We start from the raw sequence: 26433 nt of genomic DNA on the forward strand, positions 1-26433 counted from the left end.
AAGCCATAATACGAATCCTGGGGCACTTGGCCATACATCCTCAGGCTGCAGCTGAGGCCACCAGGGCGGAGGAAAGTGGAATAAAACCTGTCTAAAAACATGTGTGTTCGTTAAAAAAAAAAAGCAAGAAACGTTGAGGGGGTCTGAGGCTGCCCTGTCAAGCCAAATCCACACAGGCCTTGGTATTCTCAACACCTCCAAGCAGGCACCTCCCTAGATGAAGAACGTTCACTGGGGTCTCCCCGGCGGAATTCATCACGAGCTTCTCAGCACGCCGTATCCGTCTGTCTCCCACCTGTTTGCACACGTGCCCCCCACCCTTGACCCAGGTGGCCCCCTGCAGCCTCCCCACCTCTTCCGACTCACAGGCAGCCCCCTGCCTGACCCTCCTCTGAAATTATAGCTCCTTCAAAATCCCTGGCGGATCCCACGTGACCTCGCTTCTCTCCAAACCCTCAGACCCTTTCACGAGGTGTCGCCTGTCTCTTCGGTGCTGGTTCCTTGTGTGTACACGACTCATCCCTCTGCGGCTGGGGGCTACGTGGGAAGGAAGAAGGTCTGCTTTCTCAGCATCACTACGGTCCTGCCTGGAGGCTCAAAGACCCGTTTGCATATAGCAGATGCTCAACGCACATTCATCGAACTCGGCTGGACTTGGTACATCTTTAAAGGGTCAATACGTGGTGCATGATGAAAATGATTGCAGTAAGTTCAGAACTGAGTGGCTTAGCGAAAGTGTGAATAAGGCATCGAAAGCTCATTGAAATACGAGGAACATGTACCACTCACCGCCTTCTGTATCAGACGAGTAGCGTTTCCTTTCTCCGGGGTCACCCCGTGGTTTGCAGCGCTGACTCAATCCTCCCCCCGCCGCTCTGCTCCGGCCCCATCCACCACCAGCACTGACGGCACCAACCTGTGAATACTTAGAAAGGCAGAAACCCCCGTCAACTCATCTCTTTGTCTGGACACAGGGCTATTCATGGAAACTGCACAGTCAAGGTACCAATGAGAGTGAGAGGAGAGGGTGAACAGGACAATTGATTGCCCTTTTCTCCACAGGAGCATGATTCCGAACAAAAAGCCTGATTATCAGACCACTGCCACAAAAATAGAAGGAGCTGATGGCATCTTCTGATGATGAACTGGAGGTTTTCTGCTAAATTCACCCTGAGTGTTTCCTGCCCGGGCATCCGGGTACCATATGATTACACTTGATTGGCTGGCCTTTGGACCAGGGGGTGTTAATTTATAGATTAGCCACATAGTGGCTTATGAATGGGTTGTTGGGCTCCCTTGGGCATAAGCCTTTGGGAGCTCAAGGACTCCGGCCCACTGGGTTTGGAGAGAGATTTCTCTATCAGCTCAGCACAATCTGAGGAGGGGTGTGCAGGCTTGGGAGAACACATGCCTCCGATGGTCTCGTCTTTTGATGGAATTCAGGAATCATCTGTTGTCTCCAGCTGACCATTTCCAAAGCTTCAAACTGTCATAGCTTCTTGAAGCCATGAGCTGGAATTGGTGTGCACAGAACAAAGACAAGACGTATAAACGTTCATTCCTCTCATAAAGAAGTGCAGCACATTTTCTCGGCAGGCAAAGAGATAAAGTATTGCAACAGGGATGTTCTAGTGAGATCAAAAATATAGTTTTTACCTTTTCCTTTTTTAAAAAATACACTTACGGTTGCAAATATAGAGCAAGATGAAAATAATGTGTGCAGACAACCAAGAAGGTCAATAATTCTTTACATTATTTTTGCCCTTTTTATTGATCTAAACGCAGGAAACAAGAAGGAGTTTCATCTGAGTCTGAGGCAGAAACACTCAGCTCTCTTTGAAGGACTTGGTCCAAGTACAAAGTTAGCAGAGAAGAAAAGAAAAGACCCCGGGTCAGAAAGTGTGATGGATTATGGAGCGCTCCCGCTTTGGGGGAAGAGATGGAAGGTCTATCTGTTGGTCCGCCTTGTATGGGGCTCTAGGGTGGGCGGTGCTAGTCTACACCTCCTCAGTCTTAACCTTGACCTTTGTTCTCTGGCTCCACCTAATCTGTCTGCCTTTCTCCCTGCAGAGTCTCCAAGAGTTCCTAACAGACTTTGTGCCTAGGTTTTACATTATTTTTTTCACATTTCTGTGTAGAATCCTCTCAATGTCAGAGAATGGGAAAATATAGGGTACAGTAGGGATACGGAAAGATGAGGGTCTCTGGTTTGAGGATGTTTGAGGATCAATCCGAGTAAACTTTCGGGAAAGCAGCTTTGGAAATGGTGCCGACTTTTAACTCAGACAGTCTGCTTCTGAGAATCCAGCCTAAGGAACAAGCCCTGAACGTGAACACATGCTCAATACCAAGAAGGCCCCTGAATCATCAGAGACAGCGCTGCTTCCTTGCAAGCTCCAAGCTCGCCATCTTCTCTGGGGGGAATTCGAGGCTCATGACGGCCATGAGTCTGAATGAGGGTGTGTTTGCACATGTGCAGTGGGAGATTCTTTTGCAGTAAAAAAAGTGGTTAAATACTCAAGCTCTGGACGGACATGCCTGGGTGCAGACCTCTGCTCTCTCTCTCTCTCTTTTTTTTTTAGAGAACCCACAGTTCAATTTTATTCAGAGCAAAGAAAAAACAACTTTTGATCATACTAGAAGAAACTGAGCCCTAAGTTTGGAATCTGTACTGAAACTACACATGCAATGAGGACAACATTCTGCTAATACAACTGATCTGCTGCTGCATTTGTGGACTGTTTTTTCTAATATTAACAATGATAAACAAAGCAGTGCAACTAGTGTTTGGGACAATGCTTATAGTGTGTTACAGCATCAGACACAAAATTTGACTTCTCTTCACACCACTGGCTCTCTTTGCATACCTGGGCTGCTTCTCCTTCAGTAAAATCATTTTTGATATTGAACGTCTTTTGAATCTCCTCAGGAGTTTTCCCCTTGATCATATCGGCAACAGTCTTGCAGGTAACATCAAGCAAATCTTTGATGTCTACGTCGTTTGCTGTCGTTTTAGATGTTGCTGCATTAACATTTGGCAAGGGGACTGGACCATCATCTCCTTCAGCATCCATTCCCAGATCTCTCAGCGTGGTCTTAGTAGACACAGATTGTTTCACAATTTCAACATCAACTTCAAATATCTCTCCGTCAGAGCTCTGCAACTTTGTTGAAGGCATGGTGTTAGGACTCAAGGAGATGGAGGGCCAGAGGCCGATGAGAGCAGGGCAGCGTCTGCAAAAAGAAAAACAGAAAAGTGGAGAACAAGGCCAAACCTTTCCTTGTTCTTAACTGTGCCCCTAAGTGCAGCGTCCATCAGTCAGGCATTCTTTTCAGTACAGATCCTGGCACTTCATCAATGGTTAGAGGTTATTTCTGTTGCTTTGAGACAGTTTTCAGAACAGTTGTAAAAGGCAGGCATGCAACTGGGGAAAGCCATCCTTCCCGAGGACACCGGTCTGTCTTTTCTAAAAGATGAGCAGCTGTAGGCATGGGGGTAGCACGGCCCCTTCTTCAGCAGGGGAGGTGGAAACAGAGAAGCTCCACATTGTAACAATGATTCACCAGGGAAGCACCGGTTTGGGGTTTAGTGAGAGCTTGACTCAGCATTTTCTCTCACTTTTACTCTCTCTCTCACTTTTTTTTCTTTTATTGATGAATGTAATACATGTTCACTGTAAAAAATAAAATCTTAATGTATACAATGTAAAACTCGAGAATCAAATTAACCTATAACTAACCCCCCAAAGATTATGACAGTTAATAATTAGGTGGATTTTCTTCCAATTCTTTAGCACTTGCTTTTAAATATTAATATCAGGGTAGAGTTTTTGATCATTATTTCTTTCTTTTTTTTTTTTTTTTTGTGGTGCGCGGGCCTCTCACTGTTGTGGCCTCTCCCGTTGCGGAGCACAGGCTCCGGACGCGCAGGCCTAGCGGCCATGGCTCTCGGGCCTAGTTGCTCTGCGCGGCATGTGGGATCTTCCCGGACCAGGGCACGAACCCGTGTCTCCTGCATCGGCAGGCGGATTCTCAACCACTTCGCCACCAGGGAAGCCCTATGAGCTCCTTTATATAGGCTATTAAATTTGTTTTTCTCCCGTTAATCTGTCTTATGTCAATTTAATTACTAGACAGGCCAAAGTACAGAGAAAAGAAGAATGTAAATGCTTTCCTGCACTATAGTAGCAGCAAACTCAAAAATTGAAATAAAATATCCTTTAAAATAGCATAAAAATATGAAATACTTATGGATAAAAATGACCAAAGGTGTGGGAGAACTGTACACGGAATGATATTCTTAAAAGAAATTAAAGGGTATCTAAATAAATGGAGAAATAGCCCATCCATGGGTCAGAATGTATTGTTAAGGTGTCAATTCTCCCCAATTTAAGGAGAGCTTTCTTAAATTCGACACCAAAAGCACAGGTCATAAAAAAACAAATTGGTAAATCAGATCTCATTAAAATTAGAAACTTCTGCTCTTTCACAGACATTGTTAAGAGAACGGTAAGATATACCACAGATTGGAGGAAAATATTTGCAAAACATATATGTCATAAAACACCTGTGTCCAGGACATATAAAGTATTTTCAAAGCTCTAAAATAACTTAAAATTCAGAAGTCATATACTATATTTGGTTCTAGAGAAATATGGTGGCTGTAGAGAAGGAAGAGGGTCTAGAACCTGGTACAATGTCTCCGGATGGTGTCCTCACGATACAGTAGATGTGTCTTCTTTCCTCTTTTTTTTTTTTTTTTTTTTTTTGCGGTACGCGGGCCTCTCACCGCTGTGGCCTCTCCCGTTGCGGAGCACAGGCTCCGGACGCGCAGGCCTAGCGGCCATGGCTCACGGGCTTAGTTGCTCCGCGGCACGTGGGATCTTCCCGGACCGGGGCACGAACCCGTGTCTCCTGCATCGGCAGGCGGATTCTCAACCACTGTGCCACCAGGGAAGCCCCTTCTTTCCTCTTTTTGATACATTAAGTGTTTCATCTTTTTTCCAAAAACAAAAATAATTCAAACAGTAGGTGCAATTTGTTTGGTTAAAAGACTAAATGTAAGTAGAAGAAACCGAAAACAGCTCCAAGTGTTATTAGCAGAAGTTTACTACATGGACTCTTTATAGGGATTTTGATTAAGCGATTATCAAAGTCAGGAACAACTACAGGAAATTCTCAAATGGAGACAATCTATAGTGAAAAGGGACGGTGAAAGGAAACCACGTGAGGTGGATGCGAACACTCACTAAAAATAACCTCCAGTTGCTGTGGCATTGAGACCTAGCTCTCAGTCGGACAGCAGCTTCCCTTCAGGAGAGGATATTTTACATTTTTATTTATTTTTAAAAGACAGCTGTTATCCTATAGAGGAAAAGAATCTTTTTCCTGTAGAGCAATCCGGTACCGTATACATTTATGGTTAGCAAATATGTAAGCCTACAAGAGAAAAACATCACGTTCAGGGTTTCTAAAGAAACAGGACATTTCACATTTCTGAGAATATTTAAGAGTGTGCCTTTCTTTTTTAATATTTTATACAAGCGTATTGATTTCTCAAAATAAATAGTCTGTTTAAATGCTTCCAATCTTCCAGCCCTGAAATGTAATTTGCAGGGGCAAAGCAGTGAAGAGTCATTTAACTGTGTGTATCCTGTGTGCTCTCCAGGCTGTGCTGTAGCCTTTGGGGGAAGACAAAGAAATAGAACATATGATTTCTGCAGGCAGAGTTTACAGAATGTTAAAAAGTTAAATAACGATGCAAGGGATGTAATGAATGAAAATATGATTAAATGCCAACAAACTAATATAGGCTATAGGTAATAAATTTGGCAAACTTAAAAGAGAACAATGTTTGCTCTAGGGTAGCACAGCTACGAGTAGAATTTACCTAAACAGGGAAGAGAACTGAAGTCTTGGAAAAAGCATGGTTAGAAATGGAGTGACGTAAATGCAGGGAGAGGTGAAGGACGGTTGAGTTGACTGATTCCATGGAGGAAGAAACAGAAAGCAAGTTGGATAGACACTTGGGTTGTGGGGATGGACCCAGGAGTCCGAATTGGTTAGACTCAAGCTGAATCAATTAGCTTAGTTCACCTCTCTCACTGAAATACCGCAAGACGCAGCATAGGTATTTCTAATGAAATTATATCTCATCCACAGTTCTGGGATGAGGTCCTCCCTGGAATACCAAAGGGAAGCCAATTATAACAGCTCAAACAGTGCAGTCTGGGACTTTTAGATCTTCCAATACCTCCGTTACCATGTGTGCAAACAGAAAGAAAATAGAAAGAAAGGAAAGAAATGCTAGATGGAAGCTGCTTTCATAAACGGTTCACAGAGCCCTTCTAAAGGGTACGTCCCGGGGATGCTGGCTTTGCTGCGAAGCCCAGACCAGCATCGTGAAGTGACATTGTCGGCTCGGGACGCTTGCTCCTGAGGCGGGGGCTGTGCGTGTGGCTCTTCCCCGGAGGAGGATGAAGGCAGCGGGGTCTGAGCCGCAGGAGACGGGAAGCTGGGCCCAGGACCCTGCTTTGAACAAGCATCCCAGTGGCTGCGGAGCTCCCCGTGTTAACTGCCACCAACAAGACAATACAGTGAAGGGGGAAACACGGTGCACATATGACTTTTAAATCAGCACCAGTGACATCGGTTTACTAACTGTGGAGGCCTGTGTCAGCCTCTGGTCACTTCCTGAACTCAGGGCCATCTCAGCACTTACTAAAGATTGTTGAAAGAAACCCACAGGTAAAGAACCAAAAACAATTGGATGTGGTGACTACAGCCGTGCATCCATGGCGGCGATTTTAAAGAGCCCAATTACTGGCTCCGTTCTCTGCTTTTCTACCTGGTCTCGACAAGCTGTAAAAACAAGGTGATACAGAGAGGAATTACAAAGAAGGTCACCTAGATAAAGGTCCAGGATATTTGTTTGTACCATCCTTTTCTCAACTCCATCTCCAAAATTATGAACTTTATTTCATGGTTTCAGAAGCTACATGAATCGATCGGTGCTCAGGGTAATGCATTAGAAGATAAACGAGACACATCTTTCAGATTCAATATATTTTATTTGCTTTACTAACAGAGTCTTTTAAAAACTTCATACTAAAAGTTCGAAATATACTTCAGAAATCATAAAAAAAAAATAAACATGAAAATAAGGTGATAAATGGAAATGGGTCTTCCTAGCCAAGTTTTTAAAGAACCCAAACACCGCATTGATTTCTTAAATCATTTACTATTCCCAGGAAACCACCACCCAACGGCAGCCTCTTGTTTTATCCCAGATCCTGTGCACTGGGTGTCAGTTGCTCTCAGCCTAAGTCCTTTCTCCATCCATTTGTGCTTTCAACCTTTCCATCCATGTGGGACTTCTTCGGACAATTTTTGGGGAAGTAGAATGGATATGGGCCTTAGAGACATGTCAGCTGGCTGTCACCGGGAAGATGAAGATACTAACTCACTTTTTTTTTTTTTGCGGTGCACGGGCCTCTCACTGTCGTGGCCTCTCCCGCTGCGGAGCACAGGCTCCGGACGCGCAGGCGCAGCGGCCACGGCTCACGGGCCCAGCCGCCCCGCGGCATTGTGGGATTTTCCCGGACCGGGGCACGAACCAGTGTCCCCCGCATCGGCAGGCGGACTCCCAACCACTGCGCCACCAGGGAAGCCCCTAACTCACTTTTTCAAGCAGGCAGAACTCAGCCTTTGAAAAGGTAAATGTGGACCGAGGCCCATCAGGGAACCAGGAAGTAACCCCAGGAAAAGGGAAACTAAAGTCAAGCTTGTCAGCAGTACCATCTGTGCTGGGCGCCCTGGTCCCCTCTGGACCCCTGTCATCTGCCTTTTCCATCATCTTAGCTTCTCTCTCCTCACACTGACCACTCTGGTCCCCAAGATCTATAGTGGGCAGGCAGTTCACAGCGTCGGGGGGTAGTGTGAACTGGGGACCAGACAGTCCTTTGTACCGGGTCACCCAGAAGATGGGGGCAGCTGCTGAGTTAGGAGTAAACGTTAGCTCTGTGTTAGCAGGGGGACGTCACATCCGGGAAGCATTTCTGTGCTTGGATCTGGAGAGAGGAAAGAGGGACGTGTTGATCTCTTTCTCTTGCTCTGTCTGCAAAGCTACCAGGTTAATGGCCTTTCCCTATTTATAACTTGCTCTTCATATTTTAAGATCCACGATTACTGAAGGCATTTAGGGACTGTATGTCTAAGTATCTTGCGTGGAGTCGGCTGTGTCTTCAAAGCACCGCCTGGGACAACTCTTGTCTTTTTTACAAAGAGTAACTTTGGACCGGGGTTCAGCCAGTTGGCTTGACCTTGCCTTGAGCCGGGCACTGTCACGGGCTGGAGGAGGGGGGCACCCGAGGGTTTGCTTCCGAATCCAGCCGCCCGGGCTGCCATCTCCATGCCAGCCCGGCGCCCGGGCTCCTGCTGCAGCTGCTGTCGAACGCTGCTCGGCAGATAATGACTTTGCTGGGTTGGCAAAGGGGCTGAGGTCTGCCTTCGACGTATTCTGCTCCCAGCCCCAAGTGGCAACTTCGGGAAAGCAGAGAAATGCTCCACCAGTTGCCGCTGTGGGGTTTGCTGTTAAGTCATTAAACACTGACAAGGCGAGAATTCAGAGCGTGGAATCCTGCGTGCTTCTCTCGCTCTGTTCTGTGGAGTTCGGGGGGCTCACATTCATAGGCTTACGTGGACACATGTCAAAAGCAGCTACGCGTAAACACCGATCTACTCCAGAATGGAAACTTTACGCTTAGAAAGACAGGCTTTCGCCCTTCAATAAAACACTACTATAACGTTTTCCCAAAGACGAAATGAAATTGCTCCTAACGTAGCAAGCGAGGTCCAGGAGAATGTATGCAATGCAGGGCTCTTCTCTACTCCTATTCCATGTTATGAAAGACTCACATTCCCTTGTTTTAGAGTTCGATCTCACAGATAAATTTGCGAGGAAAAAAGTTTACAGAAAAAAAGAAAGAAGTGTGTTTATGCACATGAATTGGGTTGGAATTAAGACATAATTCAGTACTAATGAAATAACAAATATTTACTGGGCATCTGGTTGGCGCTCATTATTTGAAAAATAAGACATAGCTGTGATATCAGATTACTCCCGAAGCAAAGACGCAGACAATTAGAGAAACGTGTTTATCTTTGGAACAACGTGCCCGGCTGGCTGTGAGCCGGTGGAGATCAGAGGACAGGAACAGATCCGACAGTCTGGTATCATCCGTCACTAAGGGTACTCCTGGACCAGAATTCTTTGTATATAATTCCAATTACTGTCCTCACAACTGCAAAAGTCAAATAGGTCACCCTCTTTGAAGTTATCGTTGCCAGATCTTTCACGGAGGGGAGGTGAACACGCATCTGCATGTTTACTGAGGAAGCCAGGCCTCCTGCAGGAAAACGCCCATCTGATTCCTATTTGGGGCCATTTGCTCGTTCACTGCTTTCCCCCAGGCCCCCAGGTCTCCACCCAGTGGCTTCTCTTTCCTCACTCCCATCACTTATTCTCCCACTTGTGTTCTTAGACCCCAAAGTTGTGCCTGCGGATTAGATAAGAGATTCTCCAGGTCCCTCTGAAACAAACATACATGGTTTTAGGAGGGATTTTTGAATTTTATTACAAGATAATACTCTTTTTTTTTTAACTTTTTATTTTATACTGGAGTATAGCCGATTAACAAAGTTGGGATCGTTTCAGGTGCACAGCAAGGGGACTCAGCCATCCAGATACATGTCTCCATTCTCCCCCCAGTTCCCCTCCCATCCAGGCTGCCACGTAACACTGAGCAGAGTTCCCTGTGCGCTACAGTAGGTCCTCTTGGTTGTCCATTTTAAATATAGCAGTCATGGCAAAATATAGTGTACATGTCAGACTCATGGTTACCGGGGGGAAGGATCGGGAGAAGGGATAGTTAGGGGGTTTGGGATTGACAAGATAATATGCTGAGGTAAGCAAAACTGAGATAATTGTAGAAAACCTCCCACAGTAGCGGGGAGGTTCGTTCTGAAGTCAGGGGGTTAGATCTGCCTTCTCTGACACCTGTGGGAAACCTCCAAGACATGTGCGGTCAAGCTAGCCAAGCCTGTCTGCCTTGGTTCTGGCTGGCGCTTTTACAAGCTGGTGAGATACTGATTTGTTTATCTCTGAGGAGGGATCTTCAGAGATCGTCTGTCTCAGGCATCACCACCCTTCCCTCGGCAGGCATCCGACTCTTGGATTCGTTGATAACCCAGGAATGAGCGCCCGCTGTATGTCAGACATACAGTGCTGGAGATTCTGAAGAATTAAGTCACATGAGTGCCTTCTTGGGTAAGGAAGGTAATGCCTTTCTGGCGCCCACACAGAACTCCTTTAGTCTTCAGACCTCACTACACAGATTTTGCATTTATTTCTTGAAGTGAAGTCTGAATGGCTCTTACCTCTTGAAGACCTCACTTTTCACTGCCTTGATTTGCTCTCTCCCATGTGGCTTTCCTATAAGTGGATCTTAGCTTTTCTTCAATATTCTTAAGTTGCTACTCAGGTTCTATTTTCTTACAATCTAAGTGGCATCCTGGGATTCTGACTGCTTTAGTTATAACTCTCACAAATAATCTCAATCTCCATCTCTTCTTATGTCAAAGCTCTCCTTGTCAGGCTCCCACTAAGTTCCGATTTCAGACCCGAGGGACACCGCAGCTCTCAATTCACGGTAAGAACAGAAATAGCAGATGTCTTCTGAGTCCAGTGCAAAAGTACACGTTTCTTGACTCAGACTGTGAATTCCACACATTACTGAGTTCCTGTGGACTCAGCTCAGAAGGTCATCCAGAATTACCCTCAGAGGCTCAGAGGCTGAAGAAGATAGAAAATAATACACCAACAGTATTAAAAAAATTTTTTTTAAGATAATACTAACAAGTAAAAATGGAAGATTGATTCTCAAAATCTTTTCTACTTGTCCTGAAGAATGTATTATCATCCATAAATCCTAAATCAGAGAAGAATGGCTGTAAGTCTCCACCCTACCATTGACTGAAGGATGAAACTCATAACCAGATTCATTTATAGATGATGTTTGACTCCAAAGATAATAGTTAGCCATTCTTTGCCTTCACCGACAACAGACTAAAGCATCACATTTTAAGATGCAGCGTAAAAAATTTCTAATCTTCAACATGAACGTTTTTGGACACTGGAGTATTATGAAATCTCCTACATAGCTTGAAGTTCTAAGTAACGCAGTGGAGATTTAAGTGTAGTTTTATCCATAAATGGATGGCTTACTTCTCAAAATTCTGTATAATGCATGCTAACTGGCTCGCAGACATTGGATTCCATTTGCTTGACTCCTAGCTTTTGCACTGCTGTGGTTTTAGGAATAGATTTTTCAATTGCTTGATATTGTTCAATATTTTCTTCCCATTCAGATAGGTTACTTAGCCAGAGGTCATTTTTCCAGCCATACTGAAGATTAATCTGACTTAATGAAAATCAATCGTTTCCTTTTCAGGGGCTCTGAGCGGGACCAGAGGTCTAAGCTGCAGCGAAATCTGACAAGGAAACATGTTGGCAGCCACCAGGTACTGTTGATGGAAACATAGCTGGTGCACTGTTTCCTTTCTATTCTGTTGATGCTGTTTCTAATATGTGTGATTGTTTCTGGACTAGTGAGTCTGGGGGCAGTTCTGAAATGGATGGACATCTGTATGGGGTGTGGCTCCGTAAAATGGCTTTTGTTTATTTTTGCTCTCTTCAGAACTATTTAAACTTAGCTCATTTTTCTTACATAGTGACTTGGAATGTGTGAGTCCAATCATAGACAGATAGATAGATAGACAGACATATCTAGATAGATATCCCTATTTATCTATCTAGAGAGTTGTATCTATTTTCCCTAATTGGAAATAGCAAGGAAAGAAACAGTATCTATTGCTTTTACCGTATGTGTGCAAAGAAATTTAGCCTGCCTTTTCTTCCCATTCCTTCTTCTTCCTCCCCTGATGATTCTGTTTCATTACTATCACCTTGGATTTTAGGCCCATATTGTTAAATAAGATTTGTGTGATTAAAGTTTTAAATCCATCACAAGCCCTTAATAAATGGCATTATTATTATCAAGTTATGATTTTGTCTCTCAAAAAAGTTATTGGCACAATTTTCTAACAACACTCTTTATGTAACTGGTTTCATTTGTTCCTATTATTTTTTTCTACTATATTTCCCCATTCCTGAATTAGCCAGTTGTTATCTTAGTTGGCAAAAATATACATTTTTCCAGGAGAGGTCCATTGACGGTATGCTTTATACACCAATGAGAAACACTAGTTTTCTATTCATTTGCATATGACTAACAACTTGGAAATCTTGCACTGGAATAGACAGCAATTTGGGGTAGTGTGGACACTATTTGGTGGTGAAGAAGGGAAGCCTATTTAATTGTAATTGGATATTCATGAATTTTCTTTTTCCTTTGTTTGCCTTGAAATTAAAAATTCTCAGATTGGAAATTGTTACCAGTTTATTCATTTTAATTGGTACTTTGTGAGCTTTTGTGCTCTGCACTTTACTGGAAAAAGGTTTCCTCTATTAATTTGAGAGTCCTGTAAACATTAAACTGCATTTATAGGACTGTCTTCACCTTTCCTCTCAGTTCCTCTCTCTTTTTCTTACCCTTTAAATTCCTTCCGGGCTTCCCTGGTGGCGCAGTGGTTGAGAGTCCGCCTGCCGATGCAGGGGACACGGGTTCGTGCCCCGGTCCGGGAAGATCCCACGTGCCGCGGAGCGGCTGGGCCCGTGAGCCGTGGCCGCTGCGCCTGCGCGTCCGGAGCCTGTGCTCCGCAACGGGAGAGGCCACAGCGGTGAGAGGCCCGCGCACCGCAAAAAAAAAAAAAAAAAAGAAGAAGTACAACGCGTCCAGACCCTCAGCTCAAAGTTGGGGCCAGCACTTGCGGTATCATCGCTTGTGCTCTGGATCTGCCCAGGTATCCAGATGCCACTTGTCCTTGAGCCCTGGACACGGTGCGTCCATTAGTCAGTTGTAGACCAGACAACGTAAATAATACAAAGAACGCAAAGAAGAGAAGAAACTGCTAGAGAAAATGGATGGTGGGACCCAAAATTAGCTTGCCCTGCACCGATCTCAATTAAAGTTTGTCCTCTGTGGTGTCACAAACGTGCAATGAATTCAGAAGCCGTCCAGCCACTGATGACAGCCAACAGGTGTTCCTGTACCTAATTCCTGGCTTTGAAACATGTCAGCTGAAGTGTTTAAAGTTGAGAATAATATATTTTTAAATTAAGATGTACTCTTATGTATCAGAACTTTACTTTTTCATGGTGTTATTACATTTTATCATCCCCTTGGAAAAATACTTATTTCTAATATTTGGAATTTTTCTAAAAGATGTGCTTTGTTCAGGTCACATATGCATGAACACGCCCACATGGACATACACATGCATATATATAAAGGAAACAACACTTTCTTTAAACAATATTTACTCTTACTATGTGAGATGAATGCTGACATTTTCTATTTTGTTCTACTACTTGTTTAGATGAGCCATTAAACTAATTTTATAGCCAATAATAGGTGTTCAACATTAGATTAAAGGACCCCAGTGTTCTCTCAAATCCCAAGCCCCAGTGTCTATTTTAGCATAAAGAAAATTACATTTAAAACTCTACCTCGGGATTCCCTGGTGGCGCAGCGGTTGAGAATCCGCCTGCCTATGCAGGAGACACGGGTTCGTGCCCCGGTCCGGGAAGATCCCACATGCCGCGGAGCAACTAAGCCCGTGAGCCATGGCCGCTGAGCCTGCGCGTCCGGAGCCTGTGCTCCGCAACGGGAGAGGCCACAGCAGTGAGGGGCCCGCATACCGAAAAAAAAAAAACTCTACCTCTCAGGGAAAATTCCTGAAGGTCCAAGGGAGCCAAGATCCCTGAGTACTTGGTAAAACAAAATGTTTGTGGAGTCCAGCTGTGAGCTAAGCTCCTGACAATGCTTAAAAATCTAGACTCTTGGTTTTGCTCACCCATCCACCCTGAACCACTGCTCCCAGCCGTACAGAAATCCCAATCCCCTGTTTAGTTTTTGCAAACTCCGGGCTGCCTCCTTTCTTAAAAGAGCCTGCGTTTTATAAGTAGTATTGCCCCCCAAATAATCCATTCACTCAAAGCACATCTAAGAGTGACGTTCGTATTTGTGAAGGGTCCTGAAAAGGTGCTGCTCGTGGAAATGATGTGTCATCACAGGCGCCTGCATCAGAGATGCGGCTTGGCTGCTCCACACCTGGGAGTGGACCGGTCGCCACCACCCCTGGCCTCTCCCCACTTGCTGGACCCCGGCCTCCCCGTCTAGTCCTAGGGCTCACCTCCCTCCAGTCCTCCTCCCTCCGGCCCCTGCTGCTGACCTGCGCACTCACAGTGAGGACCCCGGACGGGTGGCCGTGCCATCCGCCTGTAAGACGGTTTGCCCCAGGGCAGGTGAGGCTACAGGGAGCCAACACTGCTGGCCTTTTATATTGTTTGGCCCTGCTGTGGTTATTTTCTTTTGGGGGCTTTTCTGGGTTGGCAGGGAGAGATATGTTTAGGAGATAAAAGGACCAACACCCAACGTCCCCAAAGTGGACCAAGAACACAGTAGAGCAGAACAGAAAAAGGAATATGAGATGCTTCCAACACTGGGGGTGGGCAAAGCTGAGCCAGGCATCTTGCAAGCATGGAGGTCTTCCTGGAGGAGGTGGAGGTGGGATCTGGGTATCGACGTGAGCCCGAGGGCGAGGCGGGGGCCAGGCAGTCCCAGGAGCTGGAGGGAATGAGTGACTGGCAGGGACACATGAGGCAGCTCAGCTCGGACAGAAGGAGAGGGTGCCTGGAACGCCCCAAAGAGCAGCCCACGGGCCCCAAGCCTGACACTGGGAGTCCACCTGCTGCCCAAAGAGAGTGGACTCCCCTCCCAGCTGGAGGGGCCCGGCGAGGGGCCTAGCATGGCCTGGGCAGGGCTCCCCATCTGCGTTTTACCAGATGTTCATTCCAGGTGGAAATGTGTGACACTCCCCATGTGTCTTTCATAATGAGGGAAAGAATGGCGTTTTCTCCCATTTCAAATATATAAAATAGGTTGGGCTTTAAAAAGTATATTAAAACCAACCTCTCAGGGGCTTCCCTGCTTCCCTGGTGGCGCCGTGGTTGAGAGTCCGCCTGCCGATGCAGGGCACACGGGTTCGTGCCCCGGTCCGGGAAGATCCCACGGGCCGCGGAGCGGCTGGGCCCGTGAGCCGTGGCCGCTGAGCCTGCGCGTCCGGAGCCTGTGCTCCGCAACGGGAGAGGCCACGACAGTGAGAGGCCCGCGTACCGCAAAAAAAACAAAACAAACAAAAAAAAAACCAACCTCTTTCTTTCTTTCTCAGCCTCCATTATTCTTTATTTTCTTCTTTGAACCTGCATTTGCTCCTTCCAAGAATCTCCCCTGCTTCCTGGCTCACGTATCATTTTCCTTGCATGGATTCCCCACTCTTTCAATCTGTGCTTCATCAAACAAGCGTATTAACACTTGTTTTCTTTAATCAATTTACCAATATTTGTCGAACGCTTTCTGTATGTTGGACTTTGTTGCAGGCCAAGTTGGATAAACAAACACATGAAGCTGTGTCGCCACCCCAACCCCCACCTCACAGAGAGCATCCAGGGACAGAGGGGAGATGAGACAGATGCACAGATAGCTCTCCAGTACAGGAAAGTTCCCTTTATTTTAATAAGTAATCCTGATCTTAGCTACTTTTTCTTTCTCTCTGAAGAGGAGAGCAAAACACAAAGTTTCTTCTCACCAATCCACTCTGACCAGCTCTTACGTTCTATTCACAGAATAAATTGCACCAACAGACCCAAACTCTCACTAGCTTCCCAATGTCCCGTGGACACAGATTAACCACGGGGGGTGCACAGAAATGAACAACCACAACTGTGGCTTTAGATGGATAAAGTACATTCGGTGGAGTTCCACAGACGATTATTAAGTACATTACATTTTTCACAAAAACTCAGCAAATGGCTAAATAGGAAGCAGGGGAAAAGCAAAATCTAGAAACTTAAAATCTCCCCTGAGATTTCAGCAAATGGTGAAACAAATATTTTCCTCTGCTGAAACAATAATCAAGTAATTTCAACACATAAAAAAAAATAAGTTCCTTTTCAAACAAAGGGTGAGGAATGAGATTAAAAAAAAACTATTGATTAGATCTGAGAGAAATCAACAGATGACCTCTCACAGTCAGGGGCCTGAGTTTCAAAGGGTTTCCATCTTCTGTTTTTGGTCATTTGGGGAAAACACAATATTACAATGTTTTTTTTCCTCACTGTAGCAAGTGGAGAAGGAGAATGTGCCTTTAAATCAATGAACAGACCCAGAATATCTTTTAAAAACCACATGAATATTCTCAGCATGAACAATATTTTTAAATAAAAATAACAAGGGCAATTGATTACATACTTGCTGAGTATAAATACCACTAGAAGATGCAAATGACAAGAAGACATAAAGATTATTAAGGACGTAATAAAAACATGACAGTAGGCCATGTGATAAAGTTTAAAAAGAGAAAATTCTATTCTACAGCAGGATTTTTCAAACTTCTGGTCATGAAACCAAATGGCAAAGTCGGTGGGTTAGAATTCCGGGAGATTAAAATGGTCTGATTTATTTTTACCATTGCACCCACAGAACTTGCTAAATGATTGGATGTATGTTTTGAGAGAAATATAGGGGTAAAGGAAGACTCCAAATGTTTTGGTCTGAGCATTTTTTACAACCAGTAATAACTCAGCACGAACATCGATCATCTTTATCATCAAGGTATGCGGTCCATTCTGAGTCCAGTTCCTCCACTGCGTCAAGAAAGGTGCGTGTATTTCTCCGAGACAGAGATGGAAAAACAAATCTATGTCTGATAAGCACTTCAGTATCTGTATAACCAAATTTCTGCATCCTTACTTCCTCTTTCTAGACCTTCTCGGTAAAGAAATTCACTTAAAAAAAACTCACACGGAAAAGTCATTTTCTGAGAATGCACTGGAGGCCTTTCTACCACTATCTGAACCCTTAGAAGCCCTGGCTTCCTTAGTCAGTGCTCTGGTGATGATTAAGTCACTTATTCACTGAAAATAGACACTAAACATCAATTTACACAGGCAACTATAGTACACAAAGATTAATATTTATTTAATGATCATTCCTCCAGGAAAGTGTGCGTTCAAAGAAGGCTTAGTCCAAGCAGAGTGGACTCGTGTTGATTCCTCCTTTTGGGCCGTAATGATACTATCTCACCTAGAGCAATGGATCCAGTCACGCTCCACGGTTGTTAAATAAAGGAGCCAAATGGTGAACTTCGTCGCTGGGGATCCAGGGCAATCACTCTACAGAGAGCCGAGAGGAGGAAGCGGCCACGCCCACCGGAGGGGCGGGGCACGGACTCTGGCCAACGTGGGACTTGACTCAGAGGCTCTGGGGAATCAGGGCACAGAAAGGACCTCAGGAGGGCCGGCGCCTGAAGAGAAGGTGAGCAGTACCAAGGGCCCTGGGGCTCTTTCCCTCCTCCCCTGTCAAACATCGTTGTATTTCAGTCCCATTTAAAATTTAATTGCAGTTGTACCCTCAGCCTCCCCGCGGGTACGCTGAGGGCACATCATTGCTTCTGTAGGATTCTAGCCCAGGATGCAGACTGCGGTCAGGAACAAACAGACAAGCCTGAAAGTGTAACAGGGAAGAGGTCAATGGGACTCCGCCGTGTACCTGTTTCTTTGACTTTAACCTTTGCTTTTCGTTGCTTTTGTTTTTATAATCATAGGTAATGGCCTGCCACAGGGAACCCTGCGCTCCTGGGAAGGGCTGCAGAAAAGAAGACATTAACACATCCCCTGCCCGGAGGCTGGTCATTCAGGAGGTGTTTTGCAAGACTTATGGCCCTTTTACTTGACTTCCTTATCTTCTCCCCTTCTCTGATTCTATAAAAGAAACTGGCATCCAGACCCTGATAAGCTGGTTTATTGAAGACACCAGTCTGGTAACCAAAGGAGGAATGTCTAATAAAAACAAGATCAGAGTTTCTTCAGAAATGTCAATATTGTTAAGAAAAAACAAAGGTTGTGGAAATGGTCGTCTCAATTAAACAAGGCTTAAGAGACAAGACAGCAAATGTAAGGGAAGAGGAAATATCCCAAAGCTCACTCTTGGGTCAAAGGGCAAAATTGGAATATGAACAACAGATTAGGTAAAATATGGCATTGATGTGCAATTTACGAATTTGCTGCGGTTGTTAACTCTACTATAATTATGCAAGAGAACATTCTATCTTTACAAAACACACTGAACTGTTTAGATGTAAAGGGCCAAGATATAACTTATACTCAGACAGCTCATCAAAGACTATATAGTGTGGTGCTCCAAGCACAAAGGTGCTTCAAGGACAAAGGACGACCCTACCTGAAAAAGTTTCAGCCTTACACCCCCTAGCGGACTCTTAATCGCCCTCTACGCCGTGTTGCGATGGTTATGAAATAACTGAGCCCACCTGGGTGATGGGACCTGTGTCCCAAATCAGGAGAGGCATCTGCCCTGTCCCACTCCCACCCTATAGAAGGAAACTTCTTCAGCCTGGGTTGTCCTTTGTCCTTGGAGCACGACACTAAGGACAGGTGCAACTGTTGTGACAGCCATGAAAGCTGGTGACAAACGCCGGGAGGGTCACTGTCCCTGGAGACACCATTTCCCAAAAGCGATAAATAACTCAATGACATTCCAAGCAACACAAAGTACAACCGTGTCTCAATTTACTTGGCAGTTACTGTCTTCGGAAACCCAAAGTATATTAAAATTGCAAAAATGTTTAGAACACTTACGTGAAACAGAGTTAGGTTCAAGGCTCAGATCTTCGTAAGCCCGTTTTTATCTACGTGAAAGTCTGGGGACATTTGACATTCATGATTTCAGGGTGTGGACAGATTTTTAATCAAGTGAGACTTTTTCTGCACTTTCAGGACGTTTAGTGTCCTTTGCTGCTGCCACACACCGAATAGCCAGTCCCCTGCAAATTACTGTGACGATCCAGAGTGCCTTGATTCCAAAACAGGCCTGGGTGCCCACTCTATAAAGCACCGATTTCCTGGACCTGGGAGTGACGCAGTCCCCGCACCTGGCCTCAGAAGACCCCACGCTTTGGGGTTAGCACTCTGCGGGTGCCATCTTGAGATACTTAATAATTTTATCATCAGTCTTGGGAGACAAGGAACTGAATTCTGCCAGCAGCCCTGTGCTCCCGGAGAGCCCTCCTTTGAAGGCAGCACAGCCTGGCTGCAGCCTGACGCAGCCTGTGTGACCCCGAGGAGAGGGCCCAGCTGAGCCCTGCCCGGGCCCCTGGCCCACCGACACTGTGAGGTGATGAGTGGGATTGTTTTAAGCCAGCGACACTGCAGCAACAGGAAACCAATTGCATGTAGGTATGTGTGCACGGGAGGGTGTGTATGTATCTGCACATGCACACACCTGTAAAGGCTTACACAGCACAGAACTTCACCAGAAGGATAAATAAGAAACTGTGAATCAAGTTAGCTGCTGCAGGTGCTGGAAAATGGACAGAGAGGGAACCTGGAGAGGGTGGGAAAGGAGCTGGTGATTGTCTGCCTTCTTATAATTTGTGATGTCTAAATCACGCAAGCACATTACTTACACACACAAAAATTAAAGACCCAGAAACCCATGGGGTCGATGCCATTTCAGGACACATTCCGTGTGAGAGCCAGGCTTGCTGTCTGAGTTCCAGCCTCTGACATCCTTCGAAGGGAACAGTCCTGACAAAGGAGACGGGAGGTCGGTGGGAGGGTTTCTTAGAAGTGATGCCGAGATGGCTGCGAAGGAATCAGACCAAAGCGCTTCATTTTCTAAAGATTGTTGTTGAACAACTGAAGGACGTCTAGGGGAACAGGGGAAAAAAAGGACCCGATCAGGCTACAGATGAGTGTGCGCTTCGTGGCCAAAAATTTCATTCTAAACATGAAGCTAATTTTGAGCAGTTTGTCTCACTTTATAATTGGAAAGAAAAACTTCATTATTTTGTCCCAAATTTTGTAACGGGATTTATGCCAACACACTGCCCAGCAGAATCTCCATTTCATTCCCTGTATATTTAAAGAAAGTCATTTATTCCAGTAGAAAACTGGGTTGCACTAAATAACCAGAGATGTCAGAGAAATATCCGTCCAGCAGTTTACGAGAGACGCGAGATGGAAAATGTATGCGGCTCGCTCTAGCATGACTATTTTTTCATCTTTTTAAAATAAACGGACTCACGTGTTCATAGCCAGAGGGGTTCTGCTCCCCTCGAGGTCACCTTGAGGAGAAGTGCACTTCATTCTGATGGAGCTGTTGCTACCTGGGGCTTTGCGTTGCCACTTTGAAGGGTGTCTTCAGAAACGTGCAGCCTCTTCCCTTCAGTTTCTTCCTGGCTCTCCATCCTTTGAAAACGGATTTAATATTTGTCCATAACCAACATTTATTTGGACTTCTGCCTGGGGGTGGATGGATGATAAGGTGGAGAAAGACAAGAGCAGTCAATGAGCTTCCACGGTGAAGGGAGCCAGGCCTCTGCCTTCCCTGCTTCTTCTGTCCTTCGGTGTTCTCACAAGCCAGGCGTTCCCGCGAGCCAAGCGTCATTGCCTACGCTGGAAGGAAACTGACGCTCAGAGAAGGCAAGTAACTTCCTGGAGGTAACACAGCTTAGCGGCCCGACCGGCGTTCACGTCTGGGCTGTTTTATCCTGTCACCAGCCTGTGCCGCCCCCTCCAATGTTGATCAGAAAGTTCAGGTCCAAAAATAAAGAAATAAGCAAAACGTGGCTGTGAATGAATTATAAAGGCCTGAATGCTGGGCCGATGGTCAACTGCCTTCCGTGGGTCAGCTGCCGCGTACAGAGGCAGAGGAGGATGCCCAGAAGGTCAGGACCCACCAGGCAGCCCCTGGCCTGCCAGTGGTGGGTACCTGCACAGACCGTTGCTTGGAGAACCTGGGGAGAACAGCCTCGTCCAGGGAGGATGCTTGGGCCCTCCTGGAGAGCCCCTGCTGGGCACTGGGCACGCGGGGGGGCCACTGCACAGACCTCGTCGCTGAATTAGATACAGATGGCACAGCAAACAGAGCACCTGGGTGAGACGTGCGCACTCGCCCCTGAGCGCACGGGCCGGGTCCCACGCGTGGCGCCCGGGAGCGCCGCGCTCAGGGCCGGCAGCCCGACCGCCCTGTCGGGCGCGGAGGCACCCTGCCCGGGGCCATCTGCGCTTTCAGGAGCCACGGAATATTTTCATTTTAATTTATCTTGAAATCTGAAGATAAAAATAAATATCGTGGTAATGAGTATATAACAGTGAATTCAGCCTGGAATAGATTCATCTTTATACCCATGTAGTTGTAAAATAGGATGTTTTCATATTTTTTTAATGGAGGAAGTAAGGATCCATGATGGCAAAAGAGACTAGGACTGGTGAAAGGGCTGCTGCAGCCCTGGCCGTGGTTCTGGTCCCGGCAGCTCAGTAAAACCTGCGGAGTGAACTAGGCACCCATGTCTTTAGAGCAATGGTCACGTTAGGGCCAAGGCAGTGAGTACAGACCTTTTGTTTGTTTGTTTGTTTTTTGCGGTACGCGGGCCTCTCACTGCTGTGGCCTCTCCCGTTGCGGAGCACAGGCTCCGGACGCGCAGGCTCAGCGGCCACGGCTCACGGGCCCAGCCGCTCCGCGGCACGTGGGATCTTCCCGGACCGGGACACGAACCCGCGTCCCCCGCATCGGCAGGCGGACTCTCAACCACTGCGCCGCCCGGGAAGCCCGAGACCCTTTAATAAAAGCTCACTCTGGACACAGGGATGTGTCCGAAGCATCCAACGACCAGGGGTTGAGACCCTGAGCCTCACCATCCTCTTTTCAGGCCGCTGCACTGTCGTTTACCCAGAGACAGCGCGATGTGTGTGTTCCGGCACATGTAAGTGCGTCCACAGCTTTGCTGCTGTCCTTCTGAATGGGTGCGTGTTCCACAGTTCTCCAGCTTACAACCAATCATAAAGGTGTGTCCTTAAAGGGTCTGCACCACAGCACAACCAGATGTTCAGCATTACCCTTCCAAACCCCCGAATTTTGGGGGGGGGGGGTCAACCCGGAAGCCTTGGTCAAAAGTCTACCCTGATTTTTCTGGACCCTCAATGAGAAGAAGCTGACTGAGCAGGTTTCCCTGTTGAAACTGCTCAGTTACCCTGGTCACATCTCAGGGATCACGTGTGTGACCACAGTGATCTTGTTTCCATGCACACTGTGTACAGACGGACAGTGTAGACTGTACCCCTGGACCTGCTGTTCTCCCACATGTCACACCCTCAGTCTCCATCAGACACATGTGCCCACACGTGCCTGAAATGCCGCCAGCTTCCCAGGCCAGGGTCTTCGTCTCCCTGAGCCCCCATCGTGAGAAATCCTCCCCCGTCTGTCTACCCGCTAGGCGATGCCTGATTTGGGGAACCACCCTGCTCCCACCCTCAGGATCGGATGCTCTAGGGTGCACAGAAGTGAGCAGACCCGGTTCTACAGCCACAAAGCAGGTAAGCTCTGAAATGACGTTCTCACACACTATTATAATTCCAGTTAGATTATTTTAAGTAAAATAGTAGAGGAAAAATTGAGGTGCGTTCCATAGGACCCCAGAGGGTTTCCTTACTGCAGAATGGCATCACTTGTCAGTTTGCTGAAAGTTCTCTGTCTTGACTGCAAGTAGCAGCGTAATTCTGTGTGTTTAACAAATAACTGGCTCGTCCTGAATCTCTCCTAAGAAGATAAACACTTGACGTTTAAATACACTTGAGGGATGTGATCACTCTGTCATTTGCTCGTGGATTTTATTAATGTTAAAGAAGCAGACATTCCCCCCCCCGCCCCCCAAAAAAGACTATGACAAGAGACATGCAAATAGCGGATTCGAGATTCCTAACTGTGTTTTCCTCGTTACCGGCGGTTTAGTTCTTCACGAGCCCGGCAGCCTCACATATGTTTCTGCACATTTGTAGTGTTCACATCTTGCAGACTTTATGGACTGATTTAAGTAGGGGAAGCCTTGCGCCCGCAGATGGGGACGTACGATCACGCTGTGACCCTGGGTCCCGTGATGCAGGCGCGTGGCGTCACTGAGTCTGGGCAGCCTGACGTCACTTCCACCCAGGCCACTGGGGTCCACAGCTTCAGCAACTGTGTGATCCCTGGGAGCCCTGTGGGAGACTCACGGAGCTGCAAGGACTGCTGCGGGTCTACGCGGGGCCTCCAGATCAGGTCGGCAGCTGGGACCAGCGCAGACAGAGGGGGCGGCGGAGCCAGTGGCGTGCACGTACGTTGCCGCAGGGATCTGCATAGTGGCAGGGCCAGTTGCAGACACGCTCACAGTGGTGGCTTCCAGGTCAGGCAGCAAGGGTTGGACCCCGCTGTGGACTCGCTGGCGGCTCAGAAGGCCGGGCTGTTGGTGTGTCCCCTCTGCGTGCACGATTCCCCGAGGCGTGCACTCCGCAGTGGAGGCCAGTGATGGGGGCTGGGCTGGGTGCACGCGGGTGCACGGCTGGAGGGGCTGGGTACAGATGGGCACGGCCGTGCCAGCGGGAAGGGGTCCCAGCCCAAGGCAGAGCCGGAGCCCAGCTCACTAGTAGCTGCAGGGCCCCGGCTGTCCACACGCTCTCCAGCTGCACACTCTCCCCCGTGCTCGTGTGCTGCAGTGGAGCCCCTGAGGGCCGTCAGGCTGCTGGCGTGCAGGTGCACAGCTGGAGAGGCTGGTACCCAGTGTGGGCACATGGGTGGCGGTCAGCCATGGCGGCTGGGCTGCTGTCTTGCACTCGCGCAGCTGCAGAAGCCCCGGCTGCCTGCGAGCGTAGCTCTGGGCTCTGGTGGGTCGGGAGGGTCTCAGGTGCTGGCCTCTTACACTTGTAGAGCCACAGACCTTGGACGGGTGCCCTGAGGGTCCTGGGCTCAGCGGGTGGGGAAGGACCCAGGGGGCTGGCCCCAGCAGAGGTGAACATTCTGGGGCAAAAGCTGTGAGGTCTGCAGGGCGTGCAGGGCGAGCAGGGCTACGCTGGCCCAGTCAGGGGTGGGATCTGCTGAGAGCAGGTCCCTGGACCCCAGGAGCTCCTGCTACCTGTAGGCTAACAAAGCCTCTGCTTTTCTGCCTGGTTCCCGGCCCTGGGCTCAACGCACCGCAGCTCTGCCAGCCGGTGAGGCCAGTGCCCAGGGGCTGGACAAGCTGCTCGCCCACCTTCCCGGCAAGGGGAACTCTTTCTGGCTGGGAAGATCCTTCTTGGCCCTGAGAGTTGTTTGCTGGGGGAGACAAGTGCAGCACAGAGAAGCTGTCTTCCTTTCTTTCCTGTGTGATCGTCTCAGGTTCTTGTTCTGCGGTGTTGCTAAAACTCCCATATGGACTCCAGAGGTCCCCAGGGCTGTTTTGGCCCGTAGATGGCTGTCCGGTCATTGGTCTTTGCGGGGGACAGGGAAGCTGGGTTCCCCCTGTGCAGCCATTTTTTCCACACTTCCTTTGTATTTTCTTTACCTTTGAACATGCATCTTGAATGGCTGTGGTTGAGAGTTTATCTCAGCTGCTCCGTGGTGCTGCTACCTCGGCAACTGTTCTGTGTAGCCACGCGGCCCTTGGGGGCCTCAGACGGGCGCCAGCCCCTGGTGCCAGCACGTCCCCTAGACGACAGCCCACAGGGTCACGAGCAGATGTACTTTCCTGACATGACCCCCCAGCCGCCCTTTGATGAGCGGTCTCTCCCCTGATCACAGCACCCTCCCCTTCTGAGCCCCTTAGATAAGAGTCCCACGGAGCGGACCAAAACCCCTGAGATTTTTGGTTTGAATTGACCCATCGGCCTCAGCCCAGAAACTACAAAACACTCTATCCCTGGACCCCAATAAAGACATATGCCCTGGTCCCACCTCTGTCTCTGTCTGAACCTGCCTAGACCTCCCCGCGTGGCCCCTTGAGGTGTGCTGGGTCCTTCCTGCAGGACCTGCGAGTTAATCAACTTCTCTACCTCAGTCCCCTATTTCAATGGTCTTTTTGCTCACCGTCCAGCACCCCAGGGCTCCACTTAAAAAAATGTTAATTTAACAAAGTCATAACATTTGTACACTCTCATTTATGAAAAAAATATACGACCTTGAAAACATATGTAGATATCCTCAAAGGAATCTTGTAGATGGTTTCACCACTGCTACTTATCATTCTTAATCAGGTTACAGGGCTTCCCTGGTGGCGCAGTGGTTAAGAGTCCGCCTACCGATGCAGGGGACGTGGGTTCGAGCCCCGGTCCGGGAAGATCCCACGTGCCGCGGAGCAACTAAGCCCGTGCGCCACAACTACCGAGCCTGCGCTCTAGAGCCCGCGAGCCACAGCTACCGAAGCCCACGCAACTAGAGCCCGTGATCCCCAACAAGAGAAGCCACCGCGATGAGAAGCCCGTGCACCACAGCGGAGTAGCCCCCGCTCGCCGCAACTACGGAGAGCCTGCGCGCGGCCTCGAAGATCCAACGCAGCCAAAAATAAATAAAAAATCAGGTTACAAAGATGTTTTCAGTTCTTTTCAGCCTTAACGACAGGTTACTCCAGGGGTGAGATCTTCTTGCAAGAAAACACAGGGAGCAAGAAATACTAAAGATGCCATCTTAGCAAGATGGATGCTTTTTCAGTATAGAAAATGATTCTAGTGAAGAGGCGCAAAAGTAAAGTTTTATACCAAATCATTAGGATTTTATAGTTCCCCAGTGTGACAGCAAGAGATAGTACTCATTTAGATGCATGTGTTCTATTTTTAAAATAGGTAACTTTTTATATTTTGCACAAGTTATATTTGTTTACTAAAGGAAGAGAGAAAAGGAAAGAGAGGTGATACAGATGAGCCAGATGGAGGGGAAAACATCCATCCTTGAGCTGCTGTTGAGGTAGCGTGTTGTGCACTGTTTTAAAAGCTTTAATATCCTTGATGTTACAATTCATTTAAAAGTAGTTTGTGCTGCAGAGCTATATCAATGTTTCCCAGTAAAATGTGCGATCAGCATCTTTTCATGTCAATAAATAGATTTCAATAAGTTCATTTAGTAGCTGCCTATTACCCTAGTATATGACTGTGCTGTAATTTGCTCACCAAGATCCTATCATTAGAGATTTAACTTTTCATTTACTCCTTCACTCAAAATCACTGTGGATATAAACACACACGCACATGTATGTCTTTGTGTGACCTTGTTTAATTGACGTATCAAGGGACCGCGCACTAATGTAGAGCCTCCTGCACCCGCTGTCTCTGGGACCCCGGGCTCCACCCTCCAGAGGTGCTGATAGGGCCGTGTCTTCCCAAGCTCTCCCCAT

At 47.3% G+C, this 26433-nt stretch overlaps 1 long non-coding RNA gene and 1 pseudogene across 1 annotated transcript in view; one reads left to right on the plus strand and one right to left on the minus strand.

Moving 5' to 3' along the window:
- Positions 1–25924, plus strand: part of LOC136792058 (uncharacterized) — an 82955-nt gene extending 57031 nt beyond the window's left edge. The window contains exons 3-5 of the long non-coding RNA XR_010835220.1: positions 11511–11580; positions 22534–22633; positions 25301–25924. This is a non-coding gene — a long non-coding RNA (uncharacterized lncRNA). The remainder of the gene's footprint in view (positions 1–11510; positions 11581–22533; positions 22634–25300) is intronic.
- Positions 2781–3179, minus strand: LOC131765731 (S-phase kinase-associated protein 1 pseudogene; annotated as a pseudogene).
- Positions 25925–26433: the final 509 nt, after the last annotated feature.

This window comes from Kogia breviceps, chromosome 11, assembly GCF_026419965.1.
Source record: "Kogia breviceps isolate mKogBre1 chromosome 11, mKogBre1 haplotype 1, whole genome shotgun sequence".
In the NCBI taxonomy this organism is placed as follows: domain Eukaryota; kingdom Metazoa; phylum Chordata; class Mammalia; order Artiodactyla; family Physeteridae; genus Kogia; species Kogia breviceps.